The 17,498-nt window shown below is 37.1% G+C and overlaps 1 protein-coding gene across 5 annotated transcripts in view; it reads right to left on the minus strand.

The window, feature by feature from the left end:
• ELFN2 (extracellular leucine rich repeat and fibronectin type III domain containing 2) overlaps positions 1-17,498 on the minus strand; it is a 207,979-nt gene that overhangs the window by 99,470 nt on the left and 91,011 nt on the right. The window contains exon 1 of one of the 5 annotated variants that reach the window (XM_039360513.1): positions 7,320-7,647. The exons of the other annotated variants lie outside the window; for them this stretch is intronic. The gene's annotated coding sequence lies outside the window, so the exon portion shown is untranslated. Of the gene's footprint in view, positions 1-7,319; positions 7,648-17,498 lie in introns of those variants that run through there. 5 annotated transcript variants of the gene reach the window in all.

Here is a 17,498-nt window from a genome sequence, read left to right on the forward strand (position 1 = left end):
GTGTTTGAATGTGTGTGTGTTTGAGCATGTGTGCGCACAAAATGAATAAGAAACAAAAGGAAGAAAATTGAATGTGCCATTCATTTCCTATCTTGAATTAACAGGACTCAATTGTGTTAAATTATGTTTTGCTAGCCAAAGCAATCTTAAACCAAGTCAGGTTCAAGTAAAGGTATCATATAGTGGACCTGCAATTCAGTGAAAAAGATACAGTACATTGTCAGTATGCAAATTCTGTGGTACTTCCACAGATAACTTATTGAAACAAGGGGTATTAAAGGGGCATGACCGAAAATAGATTTGCGGGATCCCAAACTCTTTCATTAATTTTCCAGCACCGACACGGTCTCATGGAGTTGGTATCATTATTATCCCTCCCTGTGATGTGAATAGGAGGGAAAATAGAAAATGAATAATTAATGGAGAAGGGAACTAAAAATGAATGTCCCCTCACTACTGTTTTATAACCAACTTCTGGCTCATTTTAGAAGAGCTAACATCACTGCACGTGAGACAGGTACTAAAGAAAAATATATGTCAGCTTTAAAATATTTTAATTATGACTTATTAAAATGATCAATAGGTATGAAATGCCAAAAAAACTGTATGGTTATATAAGTGCAAGTAAAGAGAGGAAAATTTTAGGAAACTAATTATTTTCCCCTCTTCAATCACTGTGCACAAAGCAAACTGTTCCTAAAATCAACAATGCTCATTAGAAAACTACTGAATGAAAAAAGGTCTCTGCTCTAAAAAAAATCTTTCTTTTTAAGTTGACTCTTTCCGCATAAAGAAGGGATAAAACAATTGAAAAGGGATTTGAACTATTTATCCCCTTGAGGTCACTCCACTTAAAGCAGAGCTTGAGTTTATTATTCTGCAACACCTCTGCACAGTACAGAACAATGGCTATAGGATACATATGGAAATGAGAGCTGCAAGTATCAATATCTATGCTCTTTCAACAGGTAGAAGAAAGTCGCAGTAGAAATCTTCATTTTCTCTTCCACTTAACAGCCAGTAATGAAATACTGATACCTTCACTATATTTAATAATAGTGCTTTAACTTCTCAAAATAGCAAAGGAAATCCTAGACAACCCAAGCTACAATTTCAAAGCCTCCTCTAAAAATCTATCTTAAAAATGGAGCAGCTCTTTCCTTCTGGGTTGGAGAGCTTGAAAAAAAAGGATGCCAATTAAGTAGACATGCAGACCACATTCCAAATGCAAGTTTGCATGCTCATGATTTATTGGCCCAAATATGTTTAATTTTCAAACTTCTGGTGAAAACCATTGGTTTCCTCTTATTCAAGACTAAAAATTCACAGTACTGCATCTGAGTGTCTGTGTCTGCGGAGATCAAAAAGAATAACTTTGAATATGAGAATAGCAACTAATACATGTATAAAAGTGTGTAATTATTTTAGACTGAACCATCCACACTGATCCTGCTAGTCTCCAATCTTCTAAGTTCTTTGATAAAATATGGATTCTGTATAGAGGTATGGGGCATTGTCCACAAAACACTATATGCAGAAACAGTGTTCGATCAACATTAGAACATACAAAAGAAAGAATCTGTACAAACATTGTCTATGATCTGCTGGGAACAATAATTCTGGAATTTAAGTTGTGTTTCAGAAAATCAAGTAGAAACTGAGAGGGGGGGGAAAGAGAGCGACAATAAATTTGGGGTTTCTGCCTCCATGTATGCATTGCACAGCTCTCTAACCTAATACATTCCATGTAAATTGATTACAACTCTCAGAATTCCCAGCTAATCTGGGTGGGAATTTTAGAACGTTTTGTCCAACTTACTGGAAAAATGACAGCATATAGATTGATACCTATGTATATATGTGTGCATAGAAGACAGACAATCAAGACTGATGATAAATTTGCATATCTTGCCACATTTCATGGCTCTTAACAATTCACAATAGCATTAAACAAGAATAAACCTCTGTGATAGATATAATTTAAAAATAGATTAAATTAAAGTCAAATCAAAGCACACCATCCTGTGTGTGTCAAATTCTCCCCAGTGCCCTCCAGAATAGCTCAGTCTCATTAAGCTTCTGGAAGGCTATTGTCAACAGTTAAAATATCTTTTCTGGGGGAAGTTATTTCTGCAGATATAGGGCAGCACTGAGAAAGAAAACCTCTAGGGCCAGCCCTCATTTCCCCAAAATGGGACACCACCCCTAGTTTCTTCCAAGACAGATGCCTTGGACAGGTCAAATCTGATTAAGGACATATTAACAAAGATATCCAGGAACCAAGTCATAAAGGGTTGTCTAAGGTTAAACGGTATGTGAATATGAATATGTCTCTTTAACGAGAAGGCAAGGTAAATGGAGAGATAGCTACACAGGCAGGTACTATGTGTGGTTGTACATGGATTACCTATTTACAAAAGTACAGTCTATCCAAAATCAATGCAATATAAAAGAACATAAAATCAAATGGAATGTAAGCAAAAGAATCCTGGAATAAACAACACAAACAACATTTAAAAATAAATAGTTCTAAAGCAGCAGATTAGACAGTAAAAATAATGAAAGCTTTGAACCATTAAGTTTCCTTAACTAGACTCTCATCTTATTCATAATGTTAATCCTGCATCTGATGTTGCTTCCATAGTTAAGAGGCTATACTAACTATAGTTAAACACGGGGCAAAGGGCTGACTACAAAAAATCTGCCCTCTCTCTGTAATCATATAAACATCATTAAGATATCAGCATTCATATTCTATTTGTATTCTAATTTATTATATAAATTTACTCTGTATATGTATTGGTTAACTAAAATGCTGCCATTAAAGTCATTTCAATTGCCTGCATAGAGAAATCAGCAAAGATTTGCATTCACATGCATATGTGTCTGAAATTGTGACTATGGATCACATGGATACAGAACTGAGTTAAAGTATTATGAGATATTCCAAGGAAGCCTCTGGGCAGCTGATCGTTTGAGTCTCCTGGACACCATTTTTTTCTTACCGTTTCTAATCTCTGTGATGTAAATCCATTTGCAGAGAGTGCCTAGAGACTTTTAATTCCATGGGCATTAAGTGCATTAAACTTCTATTATCAAAAGCTTTTAGGATTTTCTCTGGAATCTACAATCAGTTTGTAACATGACAAACTCCAGTTCATGGGTGCTTATTAAGATCCATCTGTGTTTCTTATATTACAGAATGAAGCTGGATGTGACATCCCCACTTTTGACCAGAAATTCCCTCCATTACCTGAGAGAGTCTTGGTAGGCATTGCCTGCAAATGCTGCACCACAATTGTGTTCCCAGCCTCAAGGCTGCAACGCAGGGCAACAAGCCTGGTGCCATCAAATATGGGAGCTGGAGATTCCCATAATGTAGCGGAAATAATACACTGCACAGTTCTGCTCCAGAGATTTCTATTAGACTTGTTTGTAGCATAAGCAGATAGGATGACATTATTGCGTCACAACCTTTCAGTGTTGCAGACATAAATTTATGGGAAGTGTGATGCAGCCTTGTCCAGCCACTGCAGATTATCAGCTATGGTAACAGTGGAGAGACTCTCGGGCAAAGCTCTTTGTTAAGGAATATTCCTAGACAGTATCAGAGAAGAGATTCAAAGAAGAGAGAAGTAAAAACAGATTACCAATTAGTGTATTAATTTCAGAAAATATGCAGATGTACCTTCACCCTGGAGGAGCCATGTCTTATAACCTACAAGAAGCAATGCAATTGCATTTCTACTCCAGCTGCTTCTAAGTGCTGCAATATAAATTACTGAAGGCTGCAATCTACAAATTAGAGGCAGTCCTGTGGCTTTCAATGCAGTTCTTTATCAAGAAGTGATTTGTGGTTCACAATAGGAAGGAAGGAAGGAAGGAAGGAAGGAAGGAAGGAAGGAAGGAAGGAAGGAAGGAAGGAAGGAAGGAAGGAAGGAAAAAAAAACATTATAATATATACCTTCCCACCCAAATCAACAAAGCATTCAAGAAAGCTGCCGAAGAAAAGTACTATTTTCAAGGACTCATCCAGGAACCAGGAAAGGCTGGAAATAAAAGATGGAGCTACCAGCTTCTAACAGCAAGCCCCTCACATTTAATGCTTAGCAGAAGATAAATCTCCCTTTACACTGCTGGACTGGCAAAAGAAGCTATAACTGACAAACTGTCTCTTTTATCCCACTACTGAAAGTTGGAAAATCTTCCTGCATGGCATCAGAAGGCAGAAGATAAATGCCACCTGATGTAATAACCTGGAGATGTTTTCAGATTGTGTTGATGCTAGACAGGGGTACAACTCCCTGGTCCTGCAGGCATTGACTGTTTTTCATGACAAGAGTGGATATTCAAAACTTGGGCTATTTCAGAAAGTAGAAAGTGTCCATAAAAAAAAATCCCTGTTGCTGCTTTGTTTAAAAAAAAAAGATACTAATTGGTGCCCCCAACAGTGAAAATGAAATGGAATATATAATTTTACAAAAGGAATTCAAAAAGAAAAAAAACAGGGGGTGCAACAAAGACTGAAGGAATACCCCAATATCACAATAGGACACAAAAATAAAAAAAATACTACAGAAGATAGAAAATAGAACAGAGAGATTAATAAGGAGAATTAGAAACTAAATTTCTTTGGCCTATTTTAACAAATATCCATGCCAGAACTTTTTGCATGATGACAAGAGGTGAAGTCCTGGCAATGTACTGACAAACCAATCTAGAAGAAACTCCAAGCAAAGATCTCAAGTATCAGCTCTATGAGACTTCAGGCTGTTTTCCTTGTAATGACCCCTGGCTTCAAAGCCCTCATAAAAGAAAACAAATTACTAGCAATTAGGAAGAGGCAAAGAAGTCAGTATCTCTTCATCTACACAACGTAAGAAAATGCATTTAATGCATTTTCATCATTACAGTAATGTCAGTGTGTAAAGTGCTTCCAGGATTGTTTTCAGTTACAGAGTATAAAATATCGTTATCTCTTCATTCACTAAAAGTGGATATGGTGTGTGTATGTAGGGGGAGGGACCTTAAGACTCTTAGCTATTTTATTAAAAAGAAGTTGCTAAGAAGGGTTTGTACTTAACATCTGTAGAGCAACTGACTCTAGTCTTAAGCCTCGGAGAAAGCCCAGCAAAAATTAAATGTGACTAAGCTTCACAATAACAGAATAAGACTCTGACTCAACTCATTAAGTTCTATTGATTTCCAATAGTTTAACCATGATTAATCTTTGCTAGTTTATATCCACTGTGCTGTAACAAACAGTTTGAATAGGCTATTTTTAATATCTGATTGTTGCTAGTGTACTGGTGCTGTTAATGAGTACGTAACAACTTTTGCAACTGTCATATTTATTTTGAAGCACAAATTGAAAGATAAATCTAAATATTATTACCACCATCCTCTTTAGTGTAACAATGGTGTATAAGTGTATATGTGTTTGCATGCATTTGTGTGTGGATGAGTGAGTAGGGGGGAATTGTCATCAGAATAGCATTGTGACAATGTAATGACAAACTCCCTCCATTGCTATAGGAATTGCTTTTTCTGGGATGCAATTTCAAGGCTGGAGCCCTTCCAATACACTTAAAACTGTCACTTCCTAAGTCAAAGCAGCCATTCCAAGATCCTCTAATTTTGTGCAAAGGCAAGCATTCGTAAGAATTACAGTTACAAGTATAATGGTTTAAAAATATAGGTCCAATACCTAAGCCCATACTACTTGTTTACTCCTTATCCAGGCTGATATTTTTTCCCCAAGACAATTTCATAATTCTCCTTTCTTGATACTATTCTTGGTTTTTATATTAGATTTATGCTCAACAGTCCTCAAAACAGCTCTTCAAATATAGAAGTGCCTTCTATAAAGTTAGACATGTGATCTACTTTAGATATTGCTTTAATGCATCTCTAATATCTGTTCCCAATTTCAATTCTAGAACAGTTAGGCTGGTTGGGAATTATCCCCAAACCTCCAGATACTGAGAAAACCTGATACAGCTTCTGCATACAGAGTGAAAAAAATATATCATTTTAAAATGGCATCATCCATCCATCCATCCTTGCCATTATGTGTACAAGGATTCTCTACTCAGAATACCTACATATGATATTTATCTCTGTTCCTGAAAATCCTTTTTTTCCCCAAACCTTATGTTTTATAACTTCTGAGACTCCAATTATTCTGAAACCTTAGAATATCTTAATGCAAATTTAAAGGATGAAAATTATATCAACTGGGACTTCGCTGATTTAAAAAAAATGAGATCAGGGATAGAAAAGAGCATAAACCTTTTCATCACACCGTGGCCATCAAAGGCAAGCCCATCAAAGAAACAATATTCAGTCACAATATATAATCTACTACGTCCCAACTAATGAATAGTCAATTAAAAGAACATGGAAAATTGTTTTTATACATGGCAACTGCAATAAGGCTATCATATGCCCCAAAATGGAAGAATACAGAAGCACTCATAATGGAAGAATGGATTGTGACAATGGCTGAGTTTGCAGAAATGGCTAAATTGACTTGCTTGGTTAAGATGGGAATTACAATTATTTTTTATAAAAGACAGGACAACCTTTATGGATACTTTGCTAAAAATGGATAAAAATAAACACATGATTTCAGGAATTATTGATGAAAAAGGTCTGTTTATGGGAAGAAGGCAACCGTGATGTGTACTTTCAGAGGGTGGAGATAACAATTATTAGATTTGTAATTGCTGTACTGTATAGAAGACCAAAAGTCACTTCTTTGGATATCTTTTTATTTTATTATCTTTCACATTTTTATTTTCTTACTTTTTTATATATTGATGCATTTTTTAACTTATATAAAATCTTCTTATAATAAAAATTATTTTAAAAAGAATCTGCTTCTGTCTCTCCCTACATAATTCAATCCTCATGGGATATTCCTGTCAGGAAGTAAAATATGCTTTGAGGAAAGGATAATTAAAGAGCGAGTGAAGAATCTTTTATGCTTTTATTTCCAATCTGTCATTTCTCTTTTATGTATCTCCATTGCTTTCTTTCCAGTTTCTACCCACTCTCATGAGATGCCAAGTGCAGAATTCTTCTTAGAAAGAGAGGTGTGGTAATAAACATTAGACTGTAAACTCCTGAGGCAGAGACCTGAAGGCAAGAGCTTACATTGAATATCAAATGCACAGATAATGTCTGTACATCAGATTCTAATCACATGGTTTAGGATTAATATATCATGAACCTGGTTGGGAATTGTGGAGCTGTAACCCAGCACATTTGGCAGGGGTAAAAAAAATCAAGATGGCAGAAGCTTTGCCAAATTTTACCTGCATTGTGACACAGATTAAAAACAACAAGCAGAGCTTTAATTGCATCATTGTGGCCTCCATCTTCTCTTTTTTGACCACACACTGTAGACACCCCTCATTAAATGTTAGGGATGCCAAAGAGACAGGGAGGAAATCAGAGAATCACTGCAGATTCTGAGCCAGAATGTGAGAGAATCTGAAATGAAAGAAGGGAAAAGCTCTCATTTGCGATTTTAGTTTTCAGGAGGATATCAGCATTTTTTTTTTTCTGATAGCTTCTACTTCTACTTCTTTGAGGCTTGCAATCACAGTTAGATTTTTCTTCAGATAACTCAGAAGGATGCTATATCATAAATTAGCAACAAAAAAATGGTACTTGTAGAATGAGGGAACTGCCTTGAAGAATTCAAATTCCCCCTCCATTGCTTGGAATGTTAGGTTGTAATTACAGATTTGGGGGGGTGGACAAGGGATACAGGAATAATAGTATCTTGTGAACAGTGATTCCGTCCCCCCTCAAATGATTTGCATGAATGCATGCATGTGTTCCTCTACATGTATATGTAATGGTTATGAACCTAGGAGCCTAGGCAATGGGTCGTTGTCTATGTAATGCCAAGCTTAGTTTGGTCTTTCACTCGTTACACAAAATAATGGAAGAAACGTAAAGGTTGCAAACCTTTCTCTAAATTTTAAATAATATGCCAGATAATTCAAGAACAGGGACAGAAATCCAAGTTCCTGTTATCGTTGTTCAGCCATCATTGTCCATTCACACTCTAGTCATGGAGAGTCCTTAGTAGGAATCCATAGTTTATCACAGTATTTCCTAAGCTACACCCACAATATTGGGAGACATGAAAGGAACCTCCCCAAAGATTGCATTACTTTTGGCAATTCAGCATCCCCTGGGCAACTGTTTTGTCACCAGCAAATCCTTTCACTCCAGAAGCACTCTTTGGTTAGTTTTGTACGTGCTTCTAACACAAATACTGACAAACCCACAATATTATCATGGAACAGGTCTAACCTACTGTATATGTGACATTCTGAATTTTCAACAACTTCTCTAGTTTTTGGTTTTCTATCCTCTCAAGACCTTATTTCCTTCCTTTTATATATTGCTTTCATGGCACTGTAAGTAGTAATACTGGGACACATTTCACAAGCTGTGGCTTTTCTACTGTGCAGATCCGTCTCTCTGACAGAAATTTTAGAAACCGTACCAAAAGTTAACAAGTAACCTTTGGACTCTGATGTCCAGCTCAGGTGCTAGTTCCTGCAGAGTAGAAAATTTACATGCAAATCCAATTTATTTTCAATAATCATATAATTGAATTTTCAGGCCTTTAAACCTCAGCAGGTATAAAATTAGCACTGACTTCCCCCAACAGAAAATGTGCTCTTCAACGTTTTTTGCTGTTCCATGACTAATACTGAAAGAGGAAAAAAAATGTCTGCACTAACATTCTCCATATTCTGCAGCCCAAAATCAAAAGTTATTTGTGCTCACATTTTGGATTTCTTTTCCCCACCCTAATTTATTCCACTTGAAAATCAACTGGAACAGAAGGAGATGCAGTTTGAGTGTTGGGGGAGATGGCGGAAGAAATATGCATTCATGCCTAAGAGAAATAATGAAATGAACATACAGAGGGAGAAAGAGCAGTGTAGGTGGTTTGTCATTGTGATTATAGGTAACCTTGTAAAGCTTTCCCATTTCTAAGCTTTATCAAGCAGTGGCTTCAAACTCTCTAGATTTTCTCACTTCAAAATCATGAACTTGGAGCATAGTAATGATTAGAGAAGATCAAGCTGAACACCCTGAAGTCATTTTTAGTCTTCCCCAAAATAAAGATGGATTTAATTATTTATTATACCTATTGCAGAAGAGTATGTACTAGATGGCAAATCAAATATGAATATTATAAACTAAGGGTTTAGGCTGTTCTATTGCTGTATATTTTCATTGGCATAAAAAAAACCGAAATGAGGGAAGATTGAATTTTTACTTTTGAAATATATAGCCCAAGGCAAGTCACCACAATCCTTTGGCATTGGGTTCCTCTATAATAAAATAGCAATTACATGATTCAAGCTGAAAGCAATAATGCATTTTCACATTCCTAAATGATATTTGCTTAATACAGGGGATATGGATCTATACTGGAGATTAAACATTTTAATTGAGGATAAATCTAGCCCTGTTTATTAGCAATAGTAGTAGCAGTTAGACTTATATACCACTTCATAGTGCTTTAAATTCCTCTCTAAGCAGTTTACAGAGTCAGCATATTGCCCCCAACAATCTAGGTCCTCATTTTACCAACCGCAGAAAGATGGAAGGCTGAGTCAACTTTGAGCTGGTGATAATCAAACTATTAGTAGTCGGCAGAATTAGCCTGCAATACTGCATTATAACCACTGCACCATCACGGTTCATTACGTACATGAGTTCAGCATTAGGTGCTGGGGTAAATTACTGGATCCTGTTTCTCTCACACACAGACTTTACCTGTGAGTTTTACAGAGGTCTGATTGACAACTGCCAGGCTAAATGAACTTTTAGCTTGACCAAGAATAGAAATGTGTATTATTCTTTTCTCATACTGCTTCCATGACTTTGATTTCAATTTTTAATGATTTTTGTGTTTTTGCACTGAGAGAACAAACACTGTGATAAACAGCTCACTGCCTCAGCTTCCCTCAGCTTCAGTAGGGAACATCTGAAGCCAAAGTAGATGTTATGGAAACAGTCAGTTTGTTTGCTCAGTCTAAAAATGGAGTGAAAACACAAGTTTTATAGCAAAAACATTGCATAGGTGAGAAGAGGTGATTCTCCTTCACGCCTTATCTTCCCATGCTCCTTCATTTCTGGCAATTTCTCTCCATCTTGCATCAGAGTAGAACAGAGACAGAGAAAACAAGACACACACATATTTGGATACAATTTAGATTTGAATGGAGCAGACACGGGGCTAATCTATACCTTCATGAAAGCAAAAAGAAAATATTTTGCCCCGACTCTTAATATTTATCAATATTTTACCCCAGATTAGTGCTGAATATTGAGGTTGTTGACTAACAAAACTAACTAGCTTTGCAGCTATGCCACAATGAATCCAAGACAAACGCAGAGCAAAAACTGTCCTATGGATAACCAATTATAAATTCTTTGTGTGGGGGGTCCATGGACACCCCACCCTTCAATCAGCACATTAAAGTTGGCTAAAGAAGATCAGAGAATCAAGCCAGTTAATCTTGGAGTTTCAGCTTTATTCCAAAGAAACAATATGTTATACCATGTGTCTTGTGCTTCACTGTCAAAATAATGCCCTTCCTTAAGACTGCTTTTCAATATCTTTGGGTGAAGATGCTCCCTAGAGTACCGTTACTTGACCTCTATTTTGTGCCTGGAATATTTAGAGGAAATTGACAGAAGAGAGGGTTGATCTTATATATACATCACTGACCTGAATTTTACAGGCAGTGATGAACAGTAGAAATGAACAGAAGTAAATCAGAGCTTTGAGATGAACAATGTGGCACCATTACTGCCATTGATTGTCTTTCAGCACTGAATCAATTGCAGATTCAGTGCTGAGGTGGGAAGAAAAATCTCAGGGACTTCAGCCTACAGTCTCTTCTACAAACTCTCCTCAATAAGCAATGGGTCTCTCCCCTTTATGACCCAGTTAAAATTAAGATCAGACCTGCAAAGGCAGTCATTCATTACGATCACAATTGAGCCAATGTTTCTGTTGCTAAGTGAGACATTTGTTAAATGAGCTTTGCCCCATTTTATGACCTTTCTTGCCACAGTTAAGTGAATCACTGAAGTTGTCAAATTGGTAACTTGATTGTTAAGTAAATCTAGCTTCCCCGTTGACTTTAATTGTCAGGTCTTAAAAGATGACCATGTGACCCCGCGACACTGCAACCGTCATAAATATGAGTCAGTTTCCAAGTGACTGAATTTTGAACACATGACCATGGGGATGCTGCAATGGTTGTAAGTGTGGAAAACAGTCACTTTTTTCAGTGCCATTGTAACTTTGAATGGTCACTAAATGAACTGTTGTAAGTCAAGGACTACCTGTATTAAGCAGGCCAAAATCAACAATGATTTAAAAAAATAGGGTTAAGTCAAGCTTACAGTAAAGAAACAAAATGCAGTCTATGTACTGAACTGGGGAGTCAAATGCACAGATCATTTATTGCTTATTATTGATTTAGATCTTGCCTTTCCCACAAGGAGTCCTAGAGGCATACATGAAGAACTTTTCTCCATTTTGTCCCCAAAAGAGCCCAGCTGTTGAAATAGGTTGGAGTGAGGAAAAAATGGTCACTCAGGAGTTTCCATGGTTGAGGATGAACTTGAATTTGGGTTGCCCTGATACTAGTTCTGCCTAGTGAAAATATATTATTTTACTGAATTTTTTTAATGGATGTGAATGTTAAATGTACTTACTATTTCACCAGCTACTACCCTGCTTGGTTATTATGCAATTTCCATTTCTTTCTGAAATTGTGTATTTTTCTTGTCTTTCAGCATAATGTCTTTCAGATTCTAAGTTATTCTGGCAATGTTACATTATAGTATTGTATAACGGTGTTAGCTGAATTTTAATCAGGATGTAGCTTTTTTCTAATCTTAGAGCATTTTTACTCTCTCTCCTTACTTGCCCTCATGCCTTCTACTCCAGTCTCCTGGCACCTAGAACATTTTTCTTCTCTGTCATCCATTCCGATGCTATCTTTAAAGGCGTAATTAAAGCCTCTATTTCCCATGAAATATTTCCTATATTTGTATAACTGGATTTCCATATCAAGGATAGAGAGATAGATAAACAGACATATATACACATGCACCCAAAGTAACTTCATTAGTTGAGAGCTAACAAGGAATGTAACTACCAATTTGGAATCCCAGATTTAACATCAACTGTCATACGCAGCAGCTGTCACACAGCTCTTGAAGATTGTTTCTCGAAAATAAAAACTGTGCTACTAATAACATCAGAAAATCAACAAAGCCTCATTCTATTGTGCACCCTGCTGCCAGCAAACCTTCCATTCCATATCTTAACTTGCTTTATTATTTTTTTTTCTGCCCTGTTGAGAACCGGCCGACATTTTCCCACCTGAGGGACAGAAACATATAGCATCTTCTACCCAAAAGTCAAAAGTGTGTAATACCCAAAACAGTTATTTTGGGACCTGAGGCAAAAAAAAAAAAAAACCCTTCACAAGCACCCTTCTCCTTCCTTGATAGTAGAAATACAATAACAATATGTTAAATAACTCAAAAAACGCTTCCTGTTCCATAATACTCCCCAAACAGCTGCCTGAGGCTCTTGTCTCATTCTCCCTATTGCTAAGACTGAAACTTTATCCTGCCATTATACATTACAATTACAGATAGCTCATATGTATGGACTAAGCTGGTACTTTCATAATGAAACTTGCTTTATGACTCATAGATTCATTTTTCCCATCTGAATTCCTTCCCTTCTTGAAGAGTAAATTTTGGTCTCAAACAAAACTGAAGGAGGAGGAGGGACTACAACCTTAAATTCCCACATCTCATCCCTAATCTCATCTGTTTTTCTCTTCCTGGCTAGTTTGGAATTTGATCCCCCCCCCTCTCCCATATCATTTCTGTCATATCCATAAGAGCTGTTCAAGCTTGAATCTAGTTAATTGATCTATGATAAATATAACCGGTTCTAACCTCTGTGTCATCTCAGGATGATTGCACAACTGAAATACAATAAAAGGACCTTAAATATATATTTCTTCTTTCCCCCTTCTTAACAATTAGTAGCTATTGAGCATTATGTGAGTGGGAATAGCCTTCTACTAATTGACTGATAAATATCAGAAAAATATAGACATTTTCAACACTGTTGACATTTTCCTTTTTTTCATGGGTGTAGTTTGGGTACATTAAACAGTCACACTTAAAAAAATAAAAGTCTTGCTGTTAGTATATGGGCTCTGCCGCTGTGATGTACTGCCTTATTTTAGAAGTAAGCAGGATTTTGGTGTCTGGTCTATTTATTAGTTTTAGACTGATGTTTTACTAGAATCTTAAGAACTTCTACCTGGAACTGGGTACCAAATACATTTACTCAGAACTAGGGAATTCTGAACCAAGGAATCTATTTTCACTATCAGACATGAGCAGAACTCATTACATTTTTATACAAATATGCACTCCTTGTTGCCTCAAATCAATAATAGTAATGTGGTATAATGGGCAGTAAATATGACCTCAGAAACCTCCCTTATTCCCCATCACAATTTCAGTGTGCTGGACATTTATTTACAAGTATTTTTATACCATCCAGCTCAATAAGCTGGGTACTGTTGGATGTTCAAAACACATGAATACCCAACTTCCTCCTGACTCATGATTGCCATTCTGAAGGACGTAATGAAATTGTGGAGGCTTTTGTGTAAATATCATAATTATCATCAACTTCATTAATAACACTCATCCACTTATGCTATTGTGATACAGCCCTTTATATTGGTGAAGTTACTGAAAGCAAAGAGGCTGGCAACTTCTATATAGGATTGTTGTGGAAAAATAGGCCATCCTAGGACTTTACAGTTGCCACCAGGGAGCAGAAAGTGGCAAGTTAGAATTTTGCAGTGTCATTCAGGTATGAATTAAGATTTTGATGCAAGTTGTATGACATCGCCAGTTTTGAGATAAGATGTTATTTTGGGAGACTCTTGATAGGTGAAAGATTTTCTCCCCTGAACTAGAGCCAAACCTTTTTCCCTAGAAGGTAGAAGATAATATTATTCTTTTGTTCCATGGCTATTTTTGAAGAAACAGGTTTTCAAGGTTATTCCCCCCCCACTGGTTTATTTGAAGGGCTATACTGAGGCTCTTATCTAAGGAATGCATAGAACTAAATAGCTGGGTGGGAAATAGAGTGGCAAGGGTTCTTGATTCCCAGTTAGTTTAACAATGGCAATAGCATCATTACTACCCCCTGTAAAATTATACTGAAGAAATAAGTAATATGCTGATGGGGGTTGTGTGGAAGGACTACAGAATCAACGTTGGTATTTGAATCAAGTCCACATTTTCCAAAGTTTTGATTCTTGAATATATAGCATCTCCTGATTCTAATAAAACACAAAATAAATGTAAGTTCCCTCCCTCTGAGGTACTCTGGAGAAAAAAATAAGGTTTGTGTGTGCATGAATGGAATGCAGTTTTGCTGCATGCCATAACTAATTCTTGTAAAATTAAAGGAAATTGGAAATGCTAATGCCAATGTCTGGTCAAAGGGGAAGTTGAGGAAAGGCTGGGGGAAAAAAACAAAAAGGGAGTGAGTATAAGAAGGAGAGAGAGATAAGAAGGGAGAAAAAAAAATCAGAGGAAATGGTAAGGAACAGGGAGATAGCACACCTAGAAATATGTATGTTCTTTTTTTCCTCCCTCCCTCTTGCTTATTCTGCCATTTCCTTGAGGAAGGCATGTACCCACTTTCATCCTTTTATTAAATGGCTATGCAGCTAATTATTGTTTGCTACTTTCCTCTGCTAGGTTCACAGCAAAGACCTGGGACTGGTACTGGGTTTCCCTTTGCACTTCTGGCATGCATATTCCATGCCTCCTCTGTTGAGAAACATCTAAGAATCCCTCCCAGTCCTTCCTATTGAATCCTCACTCTGTTTTAGAATGGAAAACCACAAGCTCCCTTTCTCTTTGCAAACAAACAGGGTCTTGAGGCAGAACAGTTGCCTCAGTCCTGGCACGCAGAAGCCTTACTGAGCCATTGCCCTCGTGCTATTCATATTATTTACAAGCCTTGCTATCACTAGTTAAACTAGGCATCAACACAAGTCAAAGCTGAGCAACTTCACCTCCTGCTAAAATAAGTGACCCATTTGAGAGAGAAACAGTTTTATAGATTTACATTTATTCTAGTCATGCATATATAGCATTAAGACAGTATTAAGTTTTATCCAGGAATATAAAGGAAATATCCTGAGAATCTCTCTTTTGTTCCTTTACATTAAAAATGTTTCTAGTGCTTATTAAGTTAAATGAGGGAGAAAGTATTTTAACTGTCAAGTGATGATGCTTCTGTTCCATAGAGCTACTTTTTCCAATCTCACCCTATTCAAAAGTGATATATGGTAATTTTCATCATATTAACCTGCTGGATGGAGGGACTTCTATCAAAAATTTTCAGTGGCACACATTTAGGGAAGATTGCTACACACCTTTTTATCTGGTGCACTAACAGAAATAAAATAAGGCTTTTCTACAGGAAACTACTCAAGGGACTGTTTTGATAAGATTGTGGAAGGTCTTCACATGCCCACAGCAACAAACCAGGACAGCCTTTAGCCTATTCCATATCTACTTCAATATCTTTGTGAAGCCACTGGAGGCAATTGTCAGGAGGTGTACAGTTGGTTTCCATCTATAAAGGGACGATACCCAGGTCTGCCTCCCTTTTTCATCTCTTACATTGGCCTCTGTTGTCAACTAAACCAGGGGTCCCCAATACCCGGTCCATGGACCAGTACCGGGCTGCAGCATGCCAGCAACTGGTCCGCACAAACAAGCAAAGCTCCATCTGCAAGATGCAGGCAGCACACAAAACCACACAGAAAAACCTCTCTCCACAAAACTGGTCCCTGGTGCCAAAAAGGGGACCTCTGAACTAAACTGAAAAAGAAAAGTCCAAGGATTTGATTGTTTTCAGTAACTCTTTTCATCTAAAGGAGTGGGTGTTCTCCTGTTGTGCTTAGCAGTGCATTCCTGAAAGAGCAGGCTCACAACTGGGAGGGACTTTTCAATTCCCTGCTGTCCCTGAATTCTGAGTTGAGCACTGTGCATTCCTTCAATTGCATATGATTTCCCAATTTTGTCCCTTCCTGGACACAATTTACTTAGCTTCTGTGTTCCATGTGTGGGTTTTGGTTACCTCTTGAACAGATTATTGCAATGCACTTCACATGGAGATGCCTTTCAAGAAAACCCAGAAAGTGCAACAAATCCAAAATATGATGTCTTGGTGTGGTATTTCCCACTGAGATCACATGACCCCTGGCCTAGTTGCTCACTACCCTTCACACCAAATTCACATTGCTTAACATAAAAAATCCCTTTTTTTGCTTAGCTCTTGCCTATCTAAAGGTGGACTCCACCATTATATCATCAACTGTGATTTTGCCATCTCCTCTGTAGGTAAATTATAAGCCTATGTTGTAAAGGAAGGCCAGATAGAAACAATCTGAATCAGGGCTTTTAAAGTATTATCAACAACTTTGTGGGATTCCCTTCCCCTGAGAATATGGACATTTCCTACTGGGAGAAGTGCTCCTGAATAGGGAAGCATTCCCTTCCTAATTTTGCACTTGGATAACTTTCTATGATGGCTGGTTTGCAATACTTGATTCTTTTTTATTATATTAATGCTATTTTAACTGGTGTAACTTGTTATGATTTAACAGTACTTATGGCTGTATGGTACAGCACCATCAATTAGCTTACCAGCTGTGTGTGAGTGTAAATGTAATGATAAATAAATAAATGCTATCCTGGAAGAAAAATAGAAAACCAGTGTGAGACTATATTGACAAAATCACAGTTCAGAATTATGTGAGAGCATAAGCATTTATTTTTAATAGAGAACTGGGAGCATTTCACCTGAATATATATTTTATTCTATCATCCCTATCTATCCTATCTGTCTGTCTGTCTGTCTGTCTGTCTATCTATCAACATTCATATGTCAACTATTCTCATGACTCTAAGTGTTACATGACATTTTGACAGTTTGGTTTAATATTGTGATTAGAGGGGTACTGAGAAGCAGGTAGTAAATGAAGAGCACGGAGGACAGGGAAAGGAAAACTACCATGCTAATAGGAATATGAAGGGATTTATTTGTGGAGAAAAGTGGATTAGAAGGGAAGTAGAGGAAGACGGAGAAAACTGGGGTGGCAGGGAGGGTCAATAATAGGGAGATACAGGAAGGGAAAGAGACAAAAAGAGAAAAAGGCAGAGCAAATGAGCCTATGAGTGGGAGGGGTGGGGGAGTGAGAACACAGAAGCAAGCAAGCTGCAAGAAATTCTAAGGAAGTGAGAAAATAATTGCTACCCATTGTTATCTGTTAAGTTATTTCACTGTTTTTATTCATCACAAGGAGATGGGG

This window comes from Crotalus tigris, unplaced genomic scaffold (genome assembly GCF_016545835.1).
Source record: "Crotalus tigris isolate CLP2741 ecotype Arizona unplaced genomic scaffold, ASM1654583v1 scf7180000017577.548942, whole genome shotgun sequence".
Lineage (NCBI taxonomy): Eukaryota > Metazoa > Chordata > Lepidosauria > Squamata > Viperidae > Crotalus > Crotalus tigris.